At 35.4% G+C, this 20,084-nt stretch overlaps 8 non-coding genes across 8 annotated transcripts; all 8 read left to right on the top strand.

Annotated features, from left to right (window-relative positions):
- The first annotated feature begins 3,735 nt into the window (after window positions 1-3,735).
- TRNAQ-UUG (transfer RNA glutamine (anticodon UUG)) lies at window positions 3,736-3,807 on the top strand. The gene has a single exon. It is a non-coding gene; the product is annotated as a tRNA-Gln (tRNA).
- A 3,495-nt stretch (window positions 3,808-7,302) lies between these two features.
- Window positions 7,303-7,374, top strand: TRNAQ-UUG (transfer RNA glutamine (anticodon UUG)). Its single transcript has one exon. It is a non-coding gene; the product is annotated as a tRNA-Gln (tRNA).
- Window positions 7,375-10,868: 3,494 nt separating this feature from the next.
- On the top strand, window positions 10,869-10,940 carry TRNAQ-UUG (transfer RNA glutamine (anticodon UUG)). The gene has a single exon. It is a non-coding gene; the product is annotated as a tRNA-Gln (tRNA).
- Window positions 10,941-11,759: 819 nt separating this feature from the next.
- On the top strand, window positions 11,760-11,831 carry TRNAQ-UUG (transfer RNA glutamine (anticodon UUG)). The gene has a single exon. It is a non-coding gene; the product is annotated as a tRNA-Gln (tRNA).
- Window positions 11,832-15,325: 3,494 nt separating this feature from the next.
- Window positions 15,326-15,397, top strand: TRNAQ-UUG (transfer RNA glutamine (anticodon UUG)). Its single transcript has one exon. It is a non-coding gene; the product is annotated as a tRNA-Gln (tRNA).
- An 819-nt stretch (window positions 15,398-16,216) lies between these two features.
- Window positions 16,217-16,288, top strand: TRNAQ-UUG (transfer RNA glutamine (anticodon UUG)). Its single transcript has one exon. It is a non-coding gene; the product is annotated as a tRNA-Gln (tRNA).
- Window positions 16,289-17,998: 1,710 nt separating this feature from the next.
- Window positions 17,999-18,070, top strand: TRNAQ-UUG (transfer RNA glutamine (anticodon UUG)). Its single transcript has one exon. It is a non-coding gene; the product is annotated as a tRNA-Gln (tRNA).
- Window positions 18,071-19,779: 1,709 nt separating this feature from the next.
- TRNAQ-UUG (transfer RNA glutamine (anticodon UUG)) lies at window positions 19,780-19,851 on the top strand. Its single transcript has one exon. It is a non-coding gene; the product is annotated as a tRNA-Gln (tRNA).
- Window positions 19,852-20,084: the final 233 nt, after the last annotated feature.

Raw genomic sequence — 20,084 nt, 5'->3', positions numbered from 1 at the left:
ATCGAACCCGTGACCTTGGCGTTATTAGCTCCACGCTCTAACCAACTGAGCAAACCGGCCATACATAAAAGCATCAGCAAACAGAAAAATGCCAAATGTACCTAAAACAGGAGAACATTCAGTATTTCAAAGATCAGCTATATTGAGTAGAGGAAGACTCTATAATAAAGGGTTCTATGGTGTAATGGTGAGCACTCTGGACTTTGAATCCAGTGATCCGAGTTCAAAGCTTGGTGGGACTTAACTTTGTTCATTTTCCTTAAAGTTTAATTTTCAAAGTTTTAGTTTAGCTTATCTATATTGAAACTTTCTATAAATCCCATCAACTTCAGTGGTTTCTTTACTCCAAACTAATTTTGAAACTGTTTCAAATCAGTTTTCAACTGGAGAAATGATTGTCAAACATTTGGAAATAAGAAAATTTGCAATAAGAGTGCAGTAATCCATCACTTGTGCTATGGTTTTTAGATATTCTGGTTTTTAGAATTTACTTCTTCAGTGTGCACTAATTAGAGTAAAGGTCTGGTCTTCTTCTCTTCTTAAAACCTAGTCCCCAGTAGATTCAATCACCAAAAAAAGTCCTGATTGATTAAGTTGCCTTTGCATTTCTTAGATTTGCCATATTGCTATATTTGAGAAAAAGTTTTCTCTGTATGCCATATAGAGAAATGCAGCATCAGCCAAAGGATGACATTTTTGTTTATTCCTAACATGGATTTAAAAATTCTCTGTTTTGTATGTGTCTATGATGCTCTCTAGCAAGTTTCAAGGGCTGCTAACTCTAGCCAATGCCATGTGTTGATCCCACTCTTCATGCACTTTGTTGCTGGATAAAATCCTTTCTTGGCATTTCTTGTAGGATAACAAGAAAAAGCACATGGCTTATATGGGGATCAAACCAGTGACCTTGGCATTATTAGCTCCACGCTCTAACCAACTGAGTGAACCAGCCATACATAAAAGCATCAGCAAACACAAATATGCCAAATGTACCTAAAACAGGAGAACATTCAGTATTTCAAAGATCAGCTATATTGAGTAGAGGAAGATTATATAATAAAGGGTTCTATGGTGTAATGGTGAGCACTCTGGACTTTGAATCCAGTGATCCAAGTTCAGATCTCAAAGGGACCTGACTTTGTTCATTTTCCTTAAAGTTTAATTTTCAAAGTTTTATGATAGCTTATCTATATTGAAACTTTTTATAATCCCATCAACTTCATTGCTTTCTTTACTCCAAACTAATTTTGAAACTGTTTCAAATCAGTTTTCAACTGGAGAGATGTTTGTCAAACATTTGGAAATAATAAAATTTGCAAAAAGAATGCAGTAATCCATCACTTGTGCTATGGTTTTTAGATATTCTGGTTTTTAGAAGTTACTTCTTCAATGTGCACTAATTAGAGTAAAGGTCTGGTCTTCTTCTCTTCTTAAAACCTAGTCCCCAGTAGATTCAATCACCAAAAAATGTCCTGATTGATTAAGTTGCCTTTGCATTTCTTAGATTTGCCATATTGCAATATTTGAGAAAAAGTTTTCTCTGTATGCCATAGAGAGAAATGCTGCATCAGCCAAAGGATGACATTTTTGTTTATTCCTAACATGGATATAAAAATTCTCTGTTTTGTATGTGTCTATGATGTTCTCTAGCAAGTTTCAAGGGCTGCTAACTCTAGCCAATGCCATGTGTTGATCCCAGTCTTCATGCACTTTGTTGCTGGATAAAATCCTTTCTTGGCATTTCTTGTAGGACAACAAGAAAATGCAAATGGCCTATATGTGGATCGAACCCGTGACCTTGGCGTTATTAGCTCCACGCTCTAACCAACTGAGCAAACCAGCCATACATAAAAGCATCAGCAAACACAAAAATGCCAAATGTACCTAAAACAGGAGAACATTCAGTATTTCAAAGATCAGCTATATTGAGTAGAGGAAGATTCTATAATAAAGGGTTCTATGGTGTAAAGGTGAGCACTCTGAACTTTGAATCCACTGATCCAAGTTCAAATCTCCGTGGGACCCAACTTTGTTCATTTTCCTTAAAGTTTAATTTTCAAAGTTTTATGATAGCTTATCTATATTGCAACTTTCTATAATCCCATCAACTTCAGTGGTTTCTTTACTCCAAACTAATTTTGAAACTGTTTCAAATCAGTTTTCAACTGGAGAGATGTTTGTCAAACATTTGGAAATAATAAAAGTTGCAATAAGAATGCAGTAATCCATCACTTGTGCTATGGTTTTTAGATATTCTGGTTTTTAGAAGTTACTTCTTCAGTGTGCACTAATTAGAGTAAAGGTCTGGTCTTCTTCTCTTCTTAAAACCTAGTCCCCAGTAGATTCAATCACCAAAAAAAGTCCTGATTGATTAAGTTGTCTTTGCATTTCTTAGATTTGCCATATTGCAATATTTGAGAAAAAGTTTTCTCTGTATGCCATAGAGAGAAATGCTGCATCAGCCAAAGGATGACATTTTTGTTTATTCCTAACATGGATTTAAAAATTCTCTGTTTTGTATGTGTCAATGATGTTCTCTAGCAAGTTTCAAGGGCTGCAAACTCTAGCCAATGCCTTGTGTTGATCCCAGTCTTCATGCACTTTGTCGCTGGATAAAATCCCTTCTTGGCATTTCTTGTAGGACAACAAGAAAAAGCAAATGGCCTATATGTTGATCGAACCCGTGACCTTGGTGTTATTAGCTCCATGCTCTAACCATCTGAGCAAACCGGCCATACATAAAAGCATCCGCAAACACAAAAATGCCAAATGTACCTAAAACAGGAGAACATTCAGTATTTCAAAGATCAGCTATATTGAGTAGAGGAAGAATCTATAATAAAGGGTTCTATGGTGTAAAGGTGAGCACTCTGAACTTTGAATCCACTGATCCAAGTTCAAATCTCCGTGGGACCCAACTTTTTTCATTTTCCTTAAAGTTTAATTTTCAAAGTTTTATGATAGCTTATCTATATTGAAACTTTCTATAATCCCATCAACTTCAGTGCTTTCTTTACTCCAAACTAATTTTGAAACTGTTTCAAATCAGTTTTCAACTGAAGAGATGTTTGTCAAACATTTGGAAATAATAAAATTTGCAAAAAGAATGCAGTAATCCATCACTTGTGCTATGGTTTTTAGATATTCTGGTTTTTAGAAGTTACTTCTTCAGTGTGCACTAATTAGAGTAAAGGTCTGGTCTTCTTCTCTTCTTAAAACCTAGTCCCCAGTAGATTCAATCACCAAAAAAAGTCCTGATTGATTAAGTTGCCTTTGCATTTCTTAGATTTGCCATATTGCAATATTTGAGAAAAAGTTTTCTCTGTATGCCATATAGAGAAATGCTGCATCAGCCAAAGGATGACATTTTTGTTTATTCCTAACATGGATTTAAAAATTCTCTGTTTTGTATGTGTCTATGATGTTCTCTAGCAAGTTTCAAGGGCTGCTAACTCTAGCCAATGCCATGTGTTGATCCCAGTCTTCATGCAGTTTGTCGCTGGATAAAATCCCTTCTTGGCATTTCTTGTAGGACAACAAGAAAAAGCACATGGCCTATATGTGGATCAAACCCGTGACCTTGGCGTTATTAGCTCCACGCTCTAACCAACTGAGCAAACCGGCCATACATAAAAGCATCAGCAAACACAAAAATGCCAAATGTACCTAAAACAGGAGAACATTCAGTATTTCAAAGATCAGCTATATTGAGTAGTTGAAGATTCAATAATAAAGGGTTCTATGGTGTAATGGTGAGCACTCTGGACTTTGAATCCAGTGATCCAAGTTCAAATCTCGGTGGGACCTAACTTTGTTCATTTTCCTTAAAGTTTAATTTTCAAAGTTTTATGATAGCTTATCTATATTGAAACTTTCTATAAATCCCATCAACTTCAGTGGTTTCTTTATTCCAAACTAATTTTGAAACTGTTTCAAATCAGTTTTCAACTGGAGAGATGTTTGTCAAACATTTGGAAATAAGAAAAGTTGCAATAAGAATGCAGTAATCCATCACTTGTGCTATGGTTTTTAGATATTCTGGTTTTTAGAATTTACTTCATCAGTGTGCACTAATTAGAGTAAAGGTCTGGTCTTCTTCTCTTCTTAAAACCTAGTCCCCAGTAGATTCAATCACCAAAAAAAGTCCTGATTGATTAAGTTGCCTTTGCATTTCTTAGATTTGCCTTATTGCTATATTTGAGAAAAAGTTTTCTCTGTATGCCATAGAGAGAAATGCTGCATCAGCCAAAGGATGACATTTTTGTTTATTCCTAACATGGATTTAAAAATTCTCTGTTTTGTATGTGACTATGATGTTCTCTAGCAAGTTTCAAGGGCTGCTAACTCTAGCCAATGCCATGTGTTGATCCCAGTCTTCATGCACTTTGTCGCTTGATAAAATCCCTTCTTGGCATTTCTTGTAGGACAACAAGTAAAAGCACATGGCCTATATGTGGATCAAACCCGTGACCTTGGCATTATTAGCTCCACGCTCTAACCAACTGAGCAAACCGGCCATACATAAAAGCATCAGCAAACAGCAAAATGCCAAATGTACCTAAAACAGGAGAACATTCAGTATTTCAAAGATCAGCTATATTGAGTAGAGGAAGATTCTATAATAAAGGGTTCTATGGTGTAACGGTGAGCACTCTGGACTTTGAATCCTGTGATCCAAGTTCAAATCTCGGTGGGACCTAACTTTGTTCATTTTCCTTAAAGTTTAATTTTCAAAGTTTTATGATAGCTTATCTATATTGAAACTTTCTATAAATCCCATCAACTTCAGTGGTTTCTTTATTCCAAACTAATTTTGAAACTGTTTCAAATCAGTTTTCAACTGGAGAGATGTTTGTCAAACATTTGGAAATAAGAAAAGTTGCAATAAGAATGCAGTAATCCATCACTTGTGCTATGGTTTTTAGATATTCTGGTTTTTAGAAGTTACTTCTTCAGTGTGCACTAATTAGAGTAAAGGTCTGGTCTTCTTCTCTTCTTAAAACCTAGTCCCCAGTAGATTCAATCACCAAAAAAAGTCCTGATTGATTAAGTTGTCTTTGCATTTCTTAGATTTGCCATATTGCAATATTTGAGAAAAAGTTTTCTCTGTATGCCATAGAGAGAAATGCTGCATCAGCCAAAGGATGACATTTTTGTTTATTCCTAACATGGATTTAAAAATTCTCTGTTTTGTATGTGTCTATGATGTTCTCTAGCAAGTTTCAAGGGCTGCTAACTCTAGCCAATGCCATGTGTTGATCCCAGTCTTCATGCACTTTGTCGCTTGATAAAATCCCTTCTTGACATTTCTTGTAGGACAACAAGAAAAAGGATATGGCCTATATGGGGATCGAACCCGTGACCTTGGCGTTATTAGCTCCACGCTCTAACCAACTGAGCAAACCGGCCATACATAAAAGCATCAGCAAACACAAAAATGCCAAATGTACCTAAAACAGGAGAACATTCAGTATTTCAAAGATCAGCTATATTGAGTAGAGGAAGACTCTATAATAAAGGGTTCTATGGTGTAATGTTGAGCACTCTGGACTTTGAATCCAGTGATCCGAGTTCAAAGCTTGGTGGGACTTAACTTTGTTCATTTTCCTTAAAGTTTAATTTTCAAAGTTTTAGTTTAGCTTATCTATATTGAAACTTTCTATAAATCCCATCAACTTCAGTGGTTTCTTTACTCCAAACTAATTTTGAAACTGTTTCAAATCAGTTTTCAACTGGAGAAATGATTGTCAAACATTTGGAAATAAGAAAATTTGCAATAAGAGTGCAGTAATCCATCACTTGTGCTATGGTTTTTAGATATTCTGGTTTTTAGAATTTACTTCTTCAGTGTGCACTAATTAGAGTAAAGGTCTGGTCTTCTTCTCTTCTTAAAACCTAGTCCCCAGTAGATTCAATCACCAAAAAAAGTCCTGATTGATTAAGTTGCCTTTGCATTTCTTAGATTTGCCATATTGCTATATTTGAGAAAAAGTTTTCTCTGTATGCCATATAGAGAAATGCAGCATCAGCCAAAGGATGACATTTTTGTTTATTCCTAACATGGATTTAAAAATTCTCTGTTTTGTATGTGTCTATGATGCTCTCTAGCAAGTTTCAAGGGCTGCTAACTCTAGCCAATGCCATGTGTTGATCCCACTCTTCATGCACTTTGTTGCTGGATAAAATCCTTTCTTGGCATTTCTTGTAGGATAACAAGAAAAAGCACATGGCTTATATGGGGATCAAACCAGTGACCTTGGCATTATTAGCTCCACGCTCTAACCAACTGAGTGAACCAGCCATACATAAAAGCATCAGCAAACACAAATATGCCAAATGTACCTAAAACAGGAGAACATTCAGTATTTCAAAGATCAGCTATATTGAGTAGAGGAAGATTATATAATAAAGGGTTCTATGGTGTAATGGTGAGCACTCTGGACTTTGAATCCAGTGATCCAAGTTCAGATCTCAAAGGGACCTGACTTTGTTCATTTTCCTTAAAGTTTAATTTTCAAAGTTTTATGATAGCTTATCTATATTGAAACTTTTTATAATCCCATCAACTTCATTGCTTTCTTTACTCCAAACTAATTTTGAAACTGTTTCAAATCAGTTTTCAACTGGAGAGATGTTTGTCAAACATTTGGAAATAATAAAATTTGCAAAAAGAATGCAGTAATCCATCACTTGTGCTATGGTTTTTAGATATTCTGGTTTTTAAAAGTTACTTCTTCAATGTGCACTAATTAGAGTAAAGGTCTGGTCTTCTTCTCTTCTTAAAACCTAGTCCCCAGTAGATTCAATCACCAAAAAATGTCCTGATTGATTAAGTTGCCTTTGCATTTCTTAGATTTGCCATATTGCAATATTTGAGAAAAAGTTTTCTCTGTATGCCATATAGAGAAATGCTGCATCAGCCAAAGGATGACATTTTTGTTTATTCCTAACATGGATATAAAAATTCTCTGTTTTGTATGTGTCTATGATGTTCTCTAGCAAGTTTCAAGGGCTGCTAACTCTAGCCAATGCCATGTGTTGATCCCAGTCTTCATGCACTTTGTTGCTGGATAAAATCCTTTCTTGGCATTTCTTGTAGGACAACAAGTAAAAGCACATGGCCTATATGTGGATCAAACCCGTGACCTTGGCATTATTATCTCCACGTGCTAACCAACTGAGTGAACCAGCCATACATAAAAGCATCAGCAAACACAAAAATGCCAAATGTACCTAAAACAGGAGAACATTCAGTATTTCAAAGATCAGCTATATTGAGTAGAGGAAGATTCTATAATAAAGGGTTCTATGGTGTAATGGTGAGCACTCTGGACTTTGAATCCAGTGATCCGAGTTCAAATCTCGGTGGGACCTAACTTTGTTCATTTTCCTTAAAGTTTAATTTTCAAAGTTTTATGATAGCTTATCTATATTGAAACTTTCTATAATCCCATCAACTTCAGAGCTTTCTTTACTCCAAACTAATTTTTAAACTGTTTCAAATCAGTTTTCAACTGAAGAGATGTTTGTCAAACATTTGGAAATAATAAAATTTGCAAAAAGAATGCAGTAATCCATCACTTGTGCTATGGTTTTTAGATATTCTGGTTTTTAGAATTTACTTCATCAGTGTGCACTAATTAGAGTAAAGGTCTGGTCTTCTTCTCTTCTTAAAACCTAGTCCCCAGTAGATTCAATCACCAAAAAAAGTCCTGATTGATTAAGTTGCCTTTGCATTTCTTAGATTTGCCTTATTGCTATATTTGAGAAAAAGTTTTCTCTGTATGCCATAGAGAGAAATGCTGCATCAGCCAAAGGATGACATTTTTGTTTATTCCTAACATGGATTTAAAAATTCTCTGTTTTGTATGTGACTATGATGTTCTCTAGCAAGTTTCAAGGGCTGCTAACTCTAGCCAATGCCATGTGTTGATCCCAGTCTTCATGCACTTTGTCGCTTGATAAAATCCCTTCTTGGCATTTCTTGTAGGACAACAAGTAAAAGCACATGGCCTATATGTGGATCAAACCCGTGACCTTGGCATTATTAGCTCCACGCTCTAACCAACTGAGCAAACCGGCCATACATAAAAGCATCAGCAAACAGCAAAATGCCAAATGTACCTAAAACAGGAGAACATTCAGTATTTCAAAGATCAGCTATATTGAGTAGAGGAAGATTCTATAATAAAGGGTTCTATGGTGTAACGGTGAGCACTCTGGACTTTGAATCCTGTGATCCAAGTTCAAATCTCGGTGGGACCTAACTTTGTTCATTTTCCTTAAAGTTTAATTTTCAAAGTTTTATGATAGCTTATCTATATTGAAACTTTCTATAAATCCCATCAACTTCAGTGGTTTCTTTATTCCAAACTAATTTTGAAACTGTTTCAAATCAGTTTTCAACTGGAGAGATGTTTGTCAAACATTTGGAAATAAGAAAAGTTGCAATAAGAATGCAGTAATCCATCACTTGTGCTATGGTTTTTAGATATTCTGGTTTTTAGAAGTTACTTCTTCAGTGTGCACTAATTAGAGTAAAGGTCTGGTCTTCTTCTCTTCTTAAAACCTAGTCCCCAGTAGATTCAATCACCAAAAAAAGTCCTGATTGATTAAGTTGTCTTTGCATTTCTTAGATTTGCCATATTGCAATATTTGAGAAAAAGTTTTCTCTGTATGCCATAGAGAGAAATGCTGCATCAGCCAAAGGATGACATTTTTGTTTATTCCTAACATGGATTTAAAAATTCTCTGTTTTGTATGTGTCTATGATGTTCTCTAGCAAGTTTCAAGGGCTGCTAACTCTAGCCAATGCCATGTGTTGATCCCAGTCTTCATGCACTTTGTCGCTTGATAAAATCCCTTCTTGACATTTCTTGTAGGACAACAAGAAAAAGCATATGGCCTATATGGGGATCGAACCCGTGACCTTGGCGTTATTAGCTCCACGCTCTAACCAACTGAGCAAACCGGCCATACATAAAAGCATCAGCAAACAGAAAAATGCCAAATGTACCTAAAACAGGAGAACATTCAGTATTTCAAAGATCAGCTATATTGAGTAGAGGAAGACTCTATAATAAAGGGTTCTATGGTGTAATGTTGAGCACTCTGGACTTTGAATCCAGTGATCCGAGTTCAAAGCTTGGTGGGACTTAACTTTGTTCATTTTCCTTAAAGTTTAATTTTCAAAGTTTTAGTTTAGCTTATCTATATTGAAACTTTCTATAAATCCCATCAACTTCAGTGGTTTCTTTACTCCAAACTAATTTTGAAACTGTTTCAAATCAGTTTTCAACTGGAGAAATGATTGTCAAACATTTGGAAATAAGAAAATTTGCAATAAGAGTGCAGTAATCCATCACTTGTGCTATGGTTTTTAGATATTCTGGTTTTTAGAATTTACTTCTTCAGTGTGCACTAATTAGAGTAAAGGTCTGGTCTTCTTCTCTTCTTAAAACCTAGTCCCCAGTAGATTCAATCACCAAAAAAAGTCCTGATTGATTAAGTTGCCTTTGCATTTCTTAGATTTGCCATATTGCTATATTTGAGAAAAAGTTTTCTCTGTATGCCATATAGAGAAATGCAGCATCAGCCAAAGGATGACATTTTTGTTTATTCCTAACATGGATTTAAAAATTCTCTGTTTTGTATGTGTCTATGATGCTCTCTAGCAAGTTTCAAGGGCTGCTAACTCTAGCCAATGCCATGTGTTGATCCCACTCTTCATGCACTTTGTTGCTGGATAAAATCCTTTCTTGGCATTTCTTGTAGGATAACAAGAAAAAGCACATGGCTTATATGGGGATCAAACCAGTGACCTTGGCATTATTAGCTCCACGCTCTAACCAACTGAGTGAACCAGCCATACATAAAAGCATCAGCAAACACAAATATGCCAAATGTACCTAAAACAGGAGAACATTCAGTATTTCAAAGATCAGCTATATTGAGTAGAGGAAGATTATATAATAAAGGGTTCTATGGTGTAATGGTGAGCACTCTGGACTTTGAATCCAGTGATCCAAGTTCAGATCTCAAAGGGACCTGACTTTGTTCATTTTCCTTAAAGTTTAATTTTCAAAGTTTTATGATAGCTTATCTATATTGAAACTTTTTATAATCCCATCAACTTCATTGCTTTCTTTACTCCAAACTAATTTTGAAACTGTTTCAAATCAGTTTTCAACTGGAGAGATGTTTGTCAAACATTTGGAAATAATAAAATTTGCAAAAAGAATGCAGTAATCCATCACTTGTGCTATGGTTTTTAGATATTCTGGTTTTTAAAAGTTACTTCTTCAATGTGCACTAATTAGAGTAAAGGTCTGGTCTTCTTCTCTTCTTAAAACCTAGTCCCCAGTAGATTCAATCACCAAAAAATGTCCTGATTGATTAAGTTGCCTTTGCATTTCTTAGATTTGCCATATTGCAATATTTGAGAAAAAGTTTTCTCTGTATGCCATATAGAGAAATGCTGCATCAGCCAAAGGATGACATTTTTGTTTATTCCTAACATGGATATAAAAATTCTCTGTTTTGTATGTGTCTATGATGTTCTCTAGCAAGTTTCAAGGGCTGCTAACTCTAGCCAATGCCATGTGTTGATCCCAGTCTTCATGCACTTTGTTGCTGGATAAAATCCTTTCTTGGCATTTCTTGTAGGACAACAAGAAAAAGCAAATGGCCTATATGTGGATCGAACCCGTGACCTTGGCGTTATTAGCTCCACGCTCTAACCAACTGAGCAAACCGGCCATACATAAAAGCATCCGCAAACACAAAAATGCCAAATGTACCTAAAACAGGAGAACATTCAGTATTTCAAAGATCAGCTATATTGAGTAGAGGAAGATTCTATAATAAAGCGTTCTATGGTGTAATGGTGAGCACTCTGGACTTTGAATCCAGTGATCCGAGTTCAAATCTCGGTGGGACCTAACTTTGTTCATTTTCCTTAAAGTTTAATTTTCAAAGTTTTATGATAGCTTATCTATATTGAAACTTTCTATAATCCCATCAACTTCAGTGCTTTCTTTACTCCAAACTAATTTTGAAACTGTTTCAAATCAGTTTTCAACTGAAGAGATGTTTGTCAAACATTTGGAAATAATAAAATTTGCAAAAAGAATGCAGTAATCCATCACTTGTGCTATGGTTTTTAGATATTCTGGTTTTTAGAATTTACTTCTTCAGTGTGCACTAATTAGAGTAAAGGTCTGGTCTTCTTCTCTTCTTAAAACCTAGTCCCCAGTAGATTCAATCACCAAAAAAAGTCCTGATTGATTAAGTTGCCTTTGCATTTCTTAGATTTGCCATATTGCTATATTTGAGAAAAAGTTTTCTCTGTATGCCATATACAGAAATGCTGCATCAGCCAAAGGATGACATTTTTGTTTATTCCTAACATGGATTTAAAAATTCTCTGTTTTGTATGTGTCTATGATGTTCTCTAGCAATTTTCAAGGGCTGCTAACTCTAGCCAATGCCATGTGTTGATCCCAGTCTTCATGCACTTTGTTGCTGGATAAAATCCTTTCTTGGCATTTCTTGTAGGACAACAAGTAAAAGCACATGGCCTATATGTGGATCAAACCCGTGACCTTGGCATTATTATCTCCACGTGCTAACCAACTGAGTGAACCAGCCATACATAAAAGCATCAGCAAACACAAAAATGCCAAATGTACCTAAAACAGGAGAACATTCAGTATTTCAAAGATCAGCTATATTGAGTAGAGGAAGATTCTGTAATAAAGGGTTCTATGGTGTAATGGTGAGCACTCTGGACTTTGAATCCAGTGATCCGAGTTCAAATCTCGGTGGGACCTAACTTTGTTCATTTTCCTTAAAGTTTAATTTTCAAAGTTTTATGATAGCTTATCTATATTGAAACTTTCTATAATCCCATCAACTTCAGAGCTTTCTTTACTCCAAACTAATTTTTAAACTGTTTCAAATCAGTTTTCAACTGAAGAGATGTTTGTCAAACATTTGGAAATAATAAAATTTGCAAAAAGAATGCAGTAATCCATCACTTGTGCTATGGTTTTTAGATATTCTGGTTTTTAGAAGTTACTTCATCAGTGTGCACTAATTAGAGTAAAGGTCTGGTCTTCTTCTCTTCTTAAAACCTAGTCCCCAGTAGATTCAATCACCAAAAAAAGTCCTGATTGATTAAGTTGCCTTTGCATTTCTTAGATTTGCCTTATTGCTATATTTGAGAAAAAGTTTTCTCTGTATGCCATAGAGAGAAATGCTGCATCAGCCAAAGGATGACATTTTTGTTTATTCCTAACATGGATTTAAAAATTCTCTGTTTTGTATGTGACTATGATGTTCTCTAGCAAGTTTCAAGGGCTGCTAACTCTAGCCAATGCCATGTGTTGATCCCAGTCTTCATGCACTTTGTCGCTTGATAAAATCCCTTCTTGGCATTTCTTGTAGGACAACAAGTAAAAGCACATGGCCTATATGTGGATCAAACCCGTGACCTTGGCATTATTAGCTCCACGCTCTAACCAACTGAGCAAACCGGCCATACATAAAAGCATCAGCAAACAGCAAAATGCCAAATGTACCTAAAACAGGAGAACATTCAGTATTTCAAAGATCAGCTATATTGAGTAGAGGAAGATTCTATAATAAAGGGTTCTATGGTGTAACGGTGAGCACTCTGGACTTTGAATCCTGTGATCCAAGTTCAAATCTCGGTGGGACCTAACTTTGTTCATTTTCCTTAAAGTTTAATTTTCAAAGTTTTATGATAGCTTATCTATATTGAAACTTTCTATAAATCCCATCAACTTCAGTGGTTTCTTTATTCCAAACTAATTTTGAAACTGTTTCAAATCAGTTTTCAACTGGAGAGATGTTTGTCAAACATTTGGAAATAAGAAAAGTTGCAATAAGAATGCAGTAATCCATCACTTGTGCTATGGTTTTTAGATATTCTGGTTTTTAGAAGTTACTTCTTCAGTGTGCACTAATTAGAGTAAAGGTCTGGTCTTCTTCTCTTCTTAAAACCTAGTCCCCAGTAGATTCAATCACCAAAAAAAGTCCTGATTGATTAAGTTGTCTTTGCATTTCTTAGATTTGCCATATTGCAATATTTGAGAAAAAGTTTTCTCTGTATGCCATAGAGAGAAATGCTGCATCAGCCAAAGGATGACATTTTTGTTTATTCCTAACATGGATTTAAAAATTCTCTGTTTTGTATGTGTCTATGATGTTCTCTAGCAAGTTTCAAGGGCTGCTAACTCTAGCCAATGCCATGTGTTGATCCCAGTCTTCATGCACTTTGTCGCTTGATAAAATCCCTTCTTGACATTTCTTGTAGGACAACAAGAAAAAGCATATGGCCTATATGGGGATCGAACCCGTGACCTTGGCGTTATTAGCTCCACGCTCTAACCAACTGAGCAAACCGGCCATACATAAAAGCATCAGCAAACAGAAAAATGCCAAATGTACCTAAAACAGGAGAACATTCAGTATTTCAAAGATCAGCTATATTGAGTAGAGGAAGACTCTATAATAAAGGGTTCTATGGTGTAATGTTGAGCACTCTGGACTTTGAATCCAGTGATCCGAGTTCAAAGCTTGGTGGGACTTAACTTTGTTCATTTTCCTTAAAGTTTAATTTTCAAAGTTTTAGTTTAGCTTATCTATATTGAAACTTTCTATAAATCCCATCAACTTCAGTGGTTTCTTTACTCCAAACTAATTTTGAAACTGTTTCAAATCAGTTTTCAACTGGAGAAATGATTGTCAAACATTTGGAAATAAGAAAATTTGCAATAAGAGTGCAGTAATCCATCACTTGTGCTATGGTTTTTAGATATTCTGGTTTTTAGAATTTACTTCTTCAGTGTGCACTAATTAGAGTAAAGGTCTGGTCTTCTTCTCTTCTTAAAACCTAGTCCCCAGTAGATTCAATCACCAAAAAAAGTCCTGATTGATTAAGTTGCCTTTGCATTTCTTAGATTTGCCATATTGCTATATTTGAGAAAAAGTTTTCTCTGTATGCCATATAGAGAAATGCAGCATCAGCCAAAGGATGACATTTTTGTTTATTCCTAACATGGATTTAAAAATTCTCTGTTTTGTATGTGTCTATGATGCTCTCTAGCAAGTTTCAAGGGCTGCTAACTCTAGCCAATGCCATGTGTTGATCCCACTCTTCATGCACTTTGTTGCTGGATAAAATCCTTTCTTGGCATTTCTTGTAGGATAACAAGAAAAAGCACATGGCTTATATGGGGATCAAACCAGTGACCTTGGCATTATTAGCTCCACGCTCTAACCAACTGAGTGAACCAGCCATACATAAAAGCATCAGCAAACACAAATATGCCAAATGTACCTAAAACAGGAGAACATTCAGTATTTCAAAGATCAGCTATATTGAGTAGAGGAAGATTATATAATAAAGGGTTCTATGGTGTAATGGTGAGCACTCTGGACTTTGAATCCAGTGATCCAAGTTCAGATCTCAAAGGGACCTGACTTTGTTCATTTTCCTTAAAGTTTAATTTTCAAAGTTTTATGATAGCTTATCTATATTGAAACTTTTTATAATCCCATCAACTTCATTGCTTTCTTTACTCCAAACTAATTTTGAAACTGTTTCAAATCAGTTTTCAACTGGAGAGATGTTTGTCAAACATTTGGAAATAATAAAATTTGCAAAAAGAATGCAGTAATCCATCACTTGTGCTATGGTTTTTAGATATTCTGGTTTTTAAAAGTTACTTCTTCAATGTGCACTAATTAGAGTAAAGGTCTGGTCTTCTTCTCTTCTTAAAACCTAGTCCCCAGTAGATTCAATCACCAAAAAATGTCCTGATTGATTAAGTTGCCTTTGCATTTCTTAGATTTGCCATATTGCAATATTTGAGAAAAAGTTTTCTCTGTATGCCATATAGAGAAATGCTGCATCAGCCAAAGGATGACATTTTTGTTTATTCCTAACATGGATATAAAAATTCTCTGTTTTGTATGTGTCTATGATGTTCTCTAGCAAGTTTCAAGGGCTGCTAACTCTAGCCAATGCCATGTGTTGATCCCAGTCTTCATGCACTTTGTTGCTGGATAAAATCCTTTCTTGGCATTTCTTGTAGGACAACAAGAAAAAGCAAATGGCCTATATGTGGATCGAACCCGTGACCTTGGCGTTATTAGCTCCACGCTCTAACCAACTGAGCAAACCGGCCATACATAAAAGCATCCGCAAACACAAAAATGCCAAATGTACCTAAAACAGGAGAACATTCAGTATTTCAAAGATCAGCTATATTGAGTAGAGGAAGATTCTATAATAAAGCGTTCTATGGTGTAATGGTGAGCACTCTGGACTTTGAATCCAGTGATCCGAGTTCAAATCTCGGTGGGACCTAACTTTGTTCATTTTCCTTAAAGTTTAATTTTCAAAGTTTTATGATAGCTTATCTATATTGAAACTTTCTATAATCCCATCAACTTCAGTGCTTTCTTTACTCCAAACTAATTTTGAAACTGTTTCAAATCAGTTTTCAACTGAAGAGATGTTTGTCAAACATTTGGAAATAATAAAATTTGCAAAAAGAATGCAGTAATCCATCACTTGTGCTATGGTTTTTAGATATTCTGGTTTTTAGAATTTACTTCTTCAGTGTGCACTAATTAGAGTAAAGGTCTGGTCTTCTTCTCTTCTTAAAACCTAGTCCCCAGTAGATTCAATCACCAAAAAAAGTCCTGATTGATTAAGTTGCCTTTGCATTTCTTAGATTTGCCATATTGCTATATTTGAGAAAAAGTTTTCTCTGTATGCCATATACAGAAATGCTGCATCAGCCAAAGGATGACATTTTTGTTTATTCCTAACATGGATTTAAAAATTCTCTGTTTTGTATGTGTCTATGATGTTCTCTAGCAATTTTCAAGGGCTGCTAACTCTAGCCAATGCCATGTGTTGATCCCAGTCTTCATGCACTTTGTTGCTGGATAAAATCCTTTCTTGGCATTTCTTGTAGGACAACAAGTAAAAGCACATGGCCTATATGTGGATCAAACCCGTGACCTTGGCATTATTATCTCCACGTGCTAACCAACTGAGTGAACCAGCCATACATAAAAGCATCAGCAAACACAAAAATGCCAAATGTACCTAAAACAGGAGAACATTCAGTATTTCAAAGATCAGCTATATTGAGTAGAGGAAGATTCTGTAATAAAGGGTTCTATGGTGTAATGGTGAGCACTCTGGACTTTGAATCCAGTGATCCGAGTTCAAATCTCGGTGGGACCTAACTTTGTTCATTTTCCTTAAAGTTTAATTTTCAAAGTTTTATGATAGCTTATCTATATTGAAACTTTCTATAATCCCATCAACTTCAGAGCTTTCTTTACTCCAAACTAATTTTTAAACTGTTTCAAATCAGTTTTCAACTGAAGAGATGTTTGTCAAACATTTGGAAATAATAAAATTTGCAAAAAGAATGCAGTAATCCATCACTTGTGCTATGGTTTTTAGATATTCTGGTTTTTAGAAGTTACTTCTTCAGTGTGCACTAATTAGAATAAAGGTCTGGTCTTCTTCTCTTCTTAAAACCTAGTCCCCAGTAGATTCAATCACCAAAAAAAGTCCTGATTGATTAAGTTGCCTTTGCATTTCTTAGATTTGCCATATTGCAATATTTGAGAAAAAGTTTTCTCTGTATGCCATATAGAGAAATGCTGCATCAGCCAAAGGATGACATTTTTGTTTATTCCTAACATGGATTTAAAAATTCTCTGTTTTGTATGTGTCTATGATGTTCTCTAGCAAGTTTCAAGGGCTGCTAACTCTAGCCAATGCCATGTGTTGATCCCAGTCTTCATGCAGTTTGTCGCTGGATAAAATCCCTTCTTGGCATTTCTTGTAGGACAACAAGAAAAAGCACATGGCCTATATGTGGATCAAACCCGTGACCTTGGCTTTATTAGCTCCATGCTCTAACCAACTGAGCAAACCGGCCATACATAAAAGCATCAGCAAACACAAAAATGCCAAATGTACCTAAAACAGGAGAACATTCAGTATTTCAAAGATCAGCTATATTGAGTAGAGGAAGACTCTATAATAAAGGGTTCTATGGTGTAATGGTGAGCACTCTGGACTTTAAATCCAGTGATCTGAGTTCAAAGCTTGGTGGGACCTAACTTTGTTCATTTTCCTTAAAGTTTAATTTTCAAAGTTTTATTATAGCTTATCTATATTGAATCTTTCTATAAATCCCATCAACTTCAGTGGTTTCTTTACTCCAAACTAATTTTGAAACTGTTTCAAATCAGTTTTCAACTGGAGAAATGATTGTCAAACATTTGGAAATAAGAAAATTTGCAATAAGAGTGCAGTAATCCATCACTTGTGCTATGGTTTTTAGATATTCTGGTTTTTAGAATTTACTTCTTCAGTGTGCACTAATTAGAGTAAAGGTCTGGTCTTCTTCTCTTCTTAAAACCTAGTCCCCAGTAGATTCAATCACCAAAAAAGTCCTGATTGATTAAGTTGCCTTTGCATTTCTTAGATTTGCCATATTGCAATATTTGAGAAAAAGTTTTCTCTGTATGCCATATAGAGAAATGCTGCATCAGCCAAAGGATGACATTTTTGTTTATTCCTAACATGGATTTAAAAATTCTCTGTTTTGTATGTGTCTATGATGTTCTCTAGCAAGTTTCAAGGGCTGCTAACTCTAGCCAATGCCATGTGTTGATCCCAGTCTTCATGCAGTTTGTCGCTGGATAAAATCCCTTCTTGGCATTTCTTGTAGGACAACAAGAAAAAGCAAATGGCCTATATGTGGATTGAACCCGTGACCATGGCGTTATTAGCTCCACGCTCTAACCAACTGAGCAAACTGGCCATACATAAAAGCATCCGCAAACACAAAAATGCCAAATGTACCTAAAACAGGAGAACATTCAGTATTTCAAAGATCAGCTATATTGAGTAGAGGAAGATTCTATAATAAAGGGTTCTATGGTGTAATGGTGAGCACTCTGGACTTTGAATCCAGTGATCCGAGTTCAAATCTCGGTGGGACCTAACTTTGTTCATTTTCCTTAAAGTTTAATTTTCAAAGTTTTATGATAGCTTATCTATATTGAAACTTTCTATAATCCCATCAACTTCAGAGCTTTCTTTACTCCAAACTAATTTTGAAACTGTTTCAAATCAGTTTTCAACTGAAGAGATGTTTGTCAAACATTTGGAAATAATAAAATTTGCAAAAAGAATGCAGTAATCCATCACTTGTGCTATGGTTTTTAGATATTCTGGTTTTTAGAAGTTACTTCTTCAGTGTGCACTAATTAGAATAAAGGTCTGGTCTTCTTCTCTTCTTAAAACCTAGTCCCCAGTAGATTCAATCACCAAAAAAAGTCCTGATTGATTAAGTTGCCTTTGCATTTCTTAGATTTGCCATATTGCAATATTTGAGAAAAAGTTTTCTCTGTATGCCATATAGAGAAATGCTGCATCAGCCAAAGGATGACATTTTTGTTTATTCCTAACATGGATTTAAAAATTCTCTGTTTTGTATGTGTCTATGATGTTCTCTAGCAAGTTTCAAGGGCTGCTAACTCTAGCCAATGCCATGTGTTGATCCCAGTCTTCATGCAGTTTGTCGCTGGATAAAATCCCTTCTTGGCATTTCTTGTAGGACAACAAGAAAAAGCACATGGCCTATATGTGGATCAAACCCGTGACCTTGGCTTTATTAGCTCCATGCTCTAACCAACTGAGCAAACCGGCCATACATAAAAGCATCAGCAAACACAAAAATGCCAAATGTACCTAAAACAGGAGAACATTCAGTATTTCAAAGATCAGCTATATTGAGTAGAGGAAGACTCTATGATAAAGGGTTCTATGGTGTAATGGTGAGCACTCTGGACTTTGAATCCAGTGATCTGAGTTCAAAGCTTGGTGGGACCTAACTTTGTTCATTTTCCTTAAAGTTTAATTTTCAAAGTTTTATTATAGCTTATCTATATTGAATCTTTCTATAAATCCCATCAACTTCAGTGGTTTCTTTACTCCAAACTAATTTTGAAACTGTTTCAAATCAGTTTTCAACTGGAGAAATGATTGTCAAACATTTGGAAATAAGAAAATTTGCAATAAGAGTGCAGTAATCCATCACTTGTGCTATGGTTTTTAGATATTCTGGTTTTTAGAATTTACTTCTTCAGTGTGCACTAATTAGAGTAAAGGTCTGGTCTTCTTCTCTTCTTAAAACCTAGTCCCCAGTAGATTCAATCACCAAAAAAGTCCTGATTGATTAAGTTGCCTTTGCATTTCTTAGATTTGCCATATTGCAATATTTGAGAAAAAGTTTTCTCTGTATGCCATATAGAGAAATGCTGCATCAGACAAAGGATGACATTTTGTTTATTCCTTACATGGATTTAAAAATTCTCTGTTTTGTATGTGTCTATGATGTTCTCTAGCAAGTTTCAAGGGCTGCTAACTCTAGCCAATGCCATGTGCTGATCCCAGTCTTCATGCACTTTGTTGCTGGATAAAATCCTTTCTTGGCATTTCTTGTAGGACAACAAGTAAAAGCACAAGGCCTATATGTGGATCAAACCTGTGACCTTGGCATTATTAGCTCCACGCTCTAACCAACTGAGTGAACCAGCCATACATAAAAGCATCAGCAAACACAAAAATGCCAAATGTACCTAAAACAGGAGAACATTCAGTATTTCAAAGATCAGCTATATTGAGTAGAGGAAGACTCTATAATAAAGGGTTCTATGGTGTAATGGTGAGCACTCTGGACTTTGAATCCAGTGATCCGAGTTCAAATCTCGGTGGGACCTAACTTTGTTCATTTTCCTTAAAGTTTAATTTTCAAAGTTTTATGATAGCTTATCTATATTGAAACTTTCTATAATCCCATCAACTTCAGAGCTTTCTTTACTCCAAACTAATTTTTAAACTGTTTCAAATCAGTTTTCAACTGAAGAGATGTTTGTCAAACATTTGGAAATAATAAAATTTGCAAAAAGAATGCAGTAATCCATCACTTGTGCTATGGTTTTTAGATATTCTG

Source organism: Taudactylus pleione, unplaced genomic scaffold (assembly GCF_031769625.1).
Source record: "Taudactylus pleione unplaced genomic scaffold, aTauple2 ptg000085l, whole genome shotgun sequence".
Classification (NCBI taxonomy): domain Eukaryota; kingdom Metazoa; phylum Chordata; class Amphibia; order Anura; family Myobatrachidae; genus Taudactylus; species Taudactylus pleione.
This window is presented reverse-complemented; position numbering and strand designations above follow the sequence as displayed.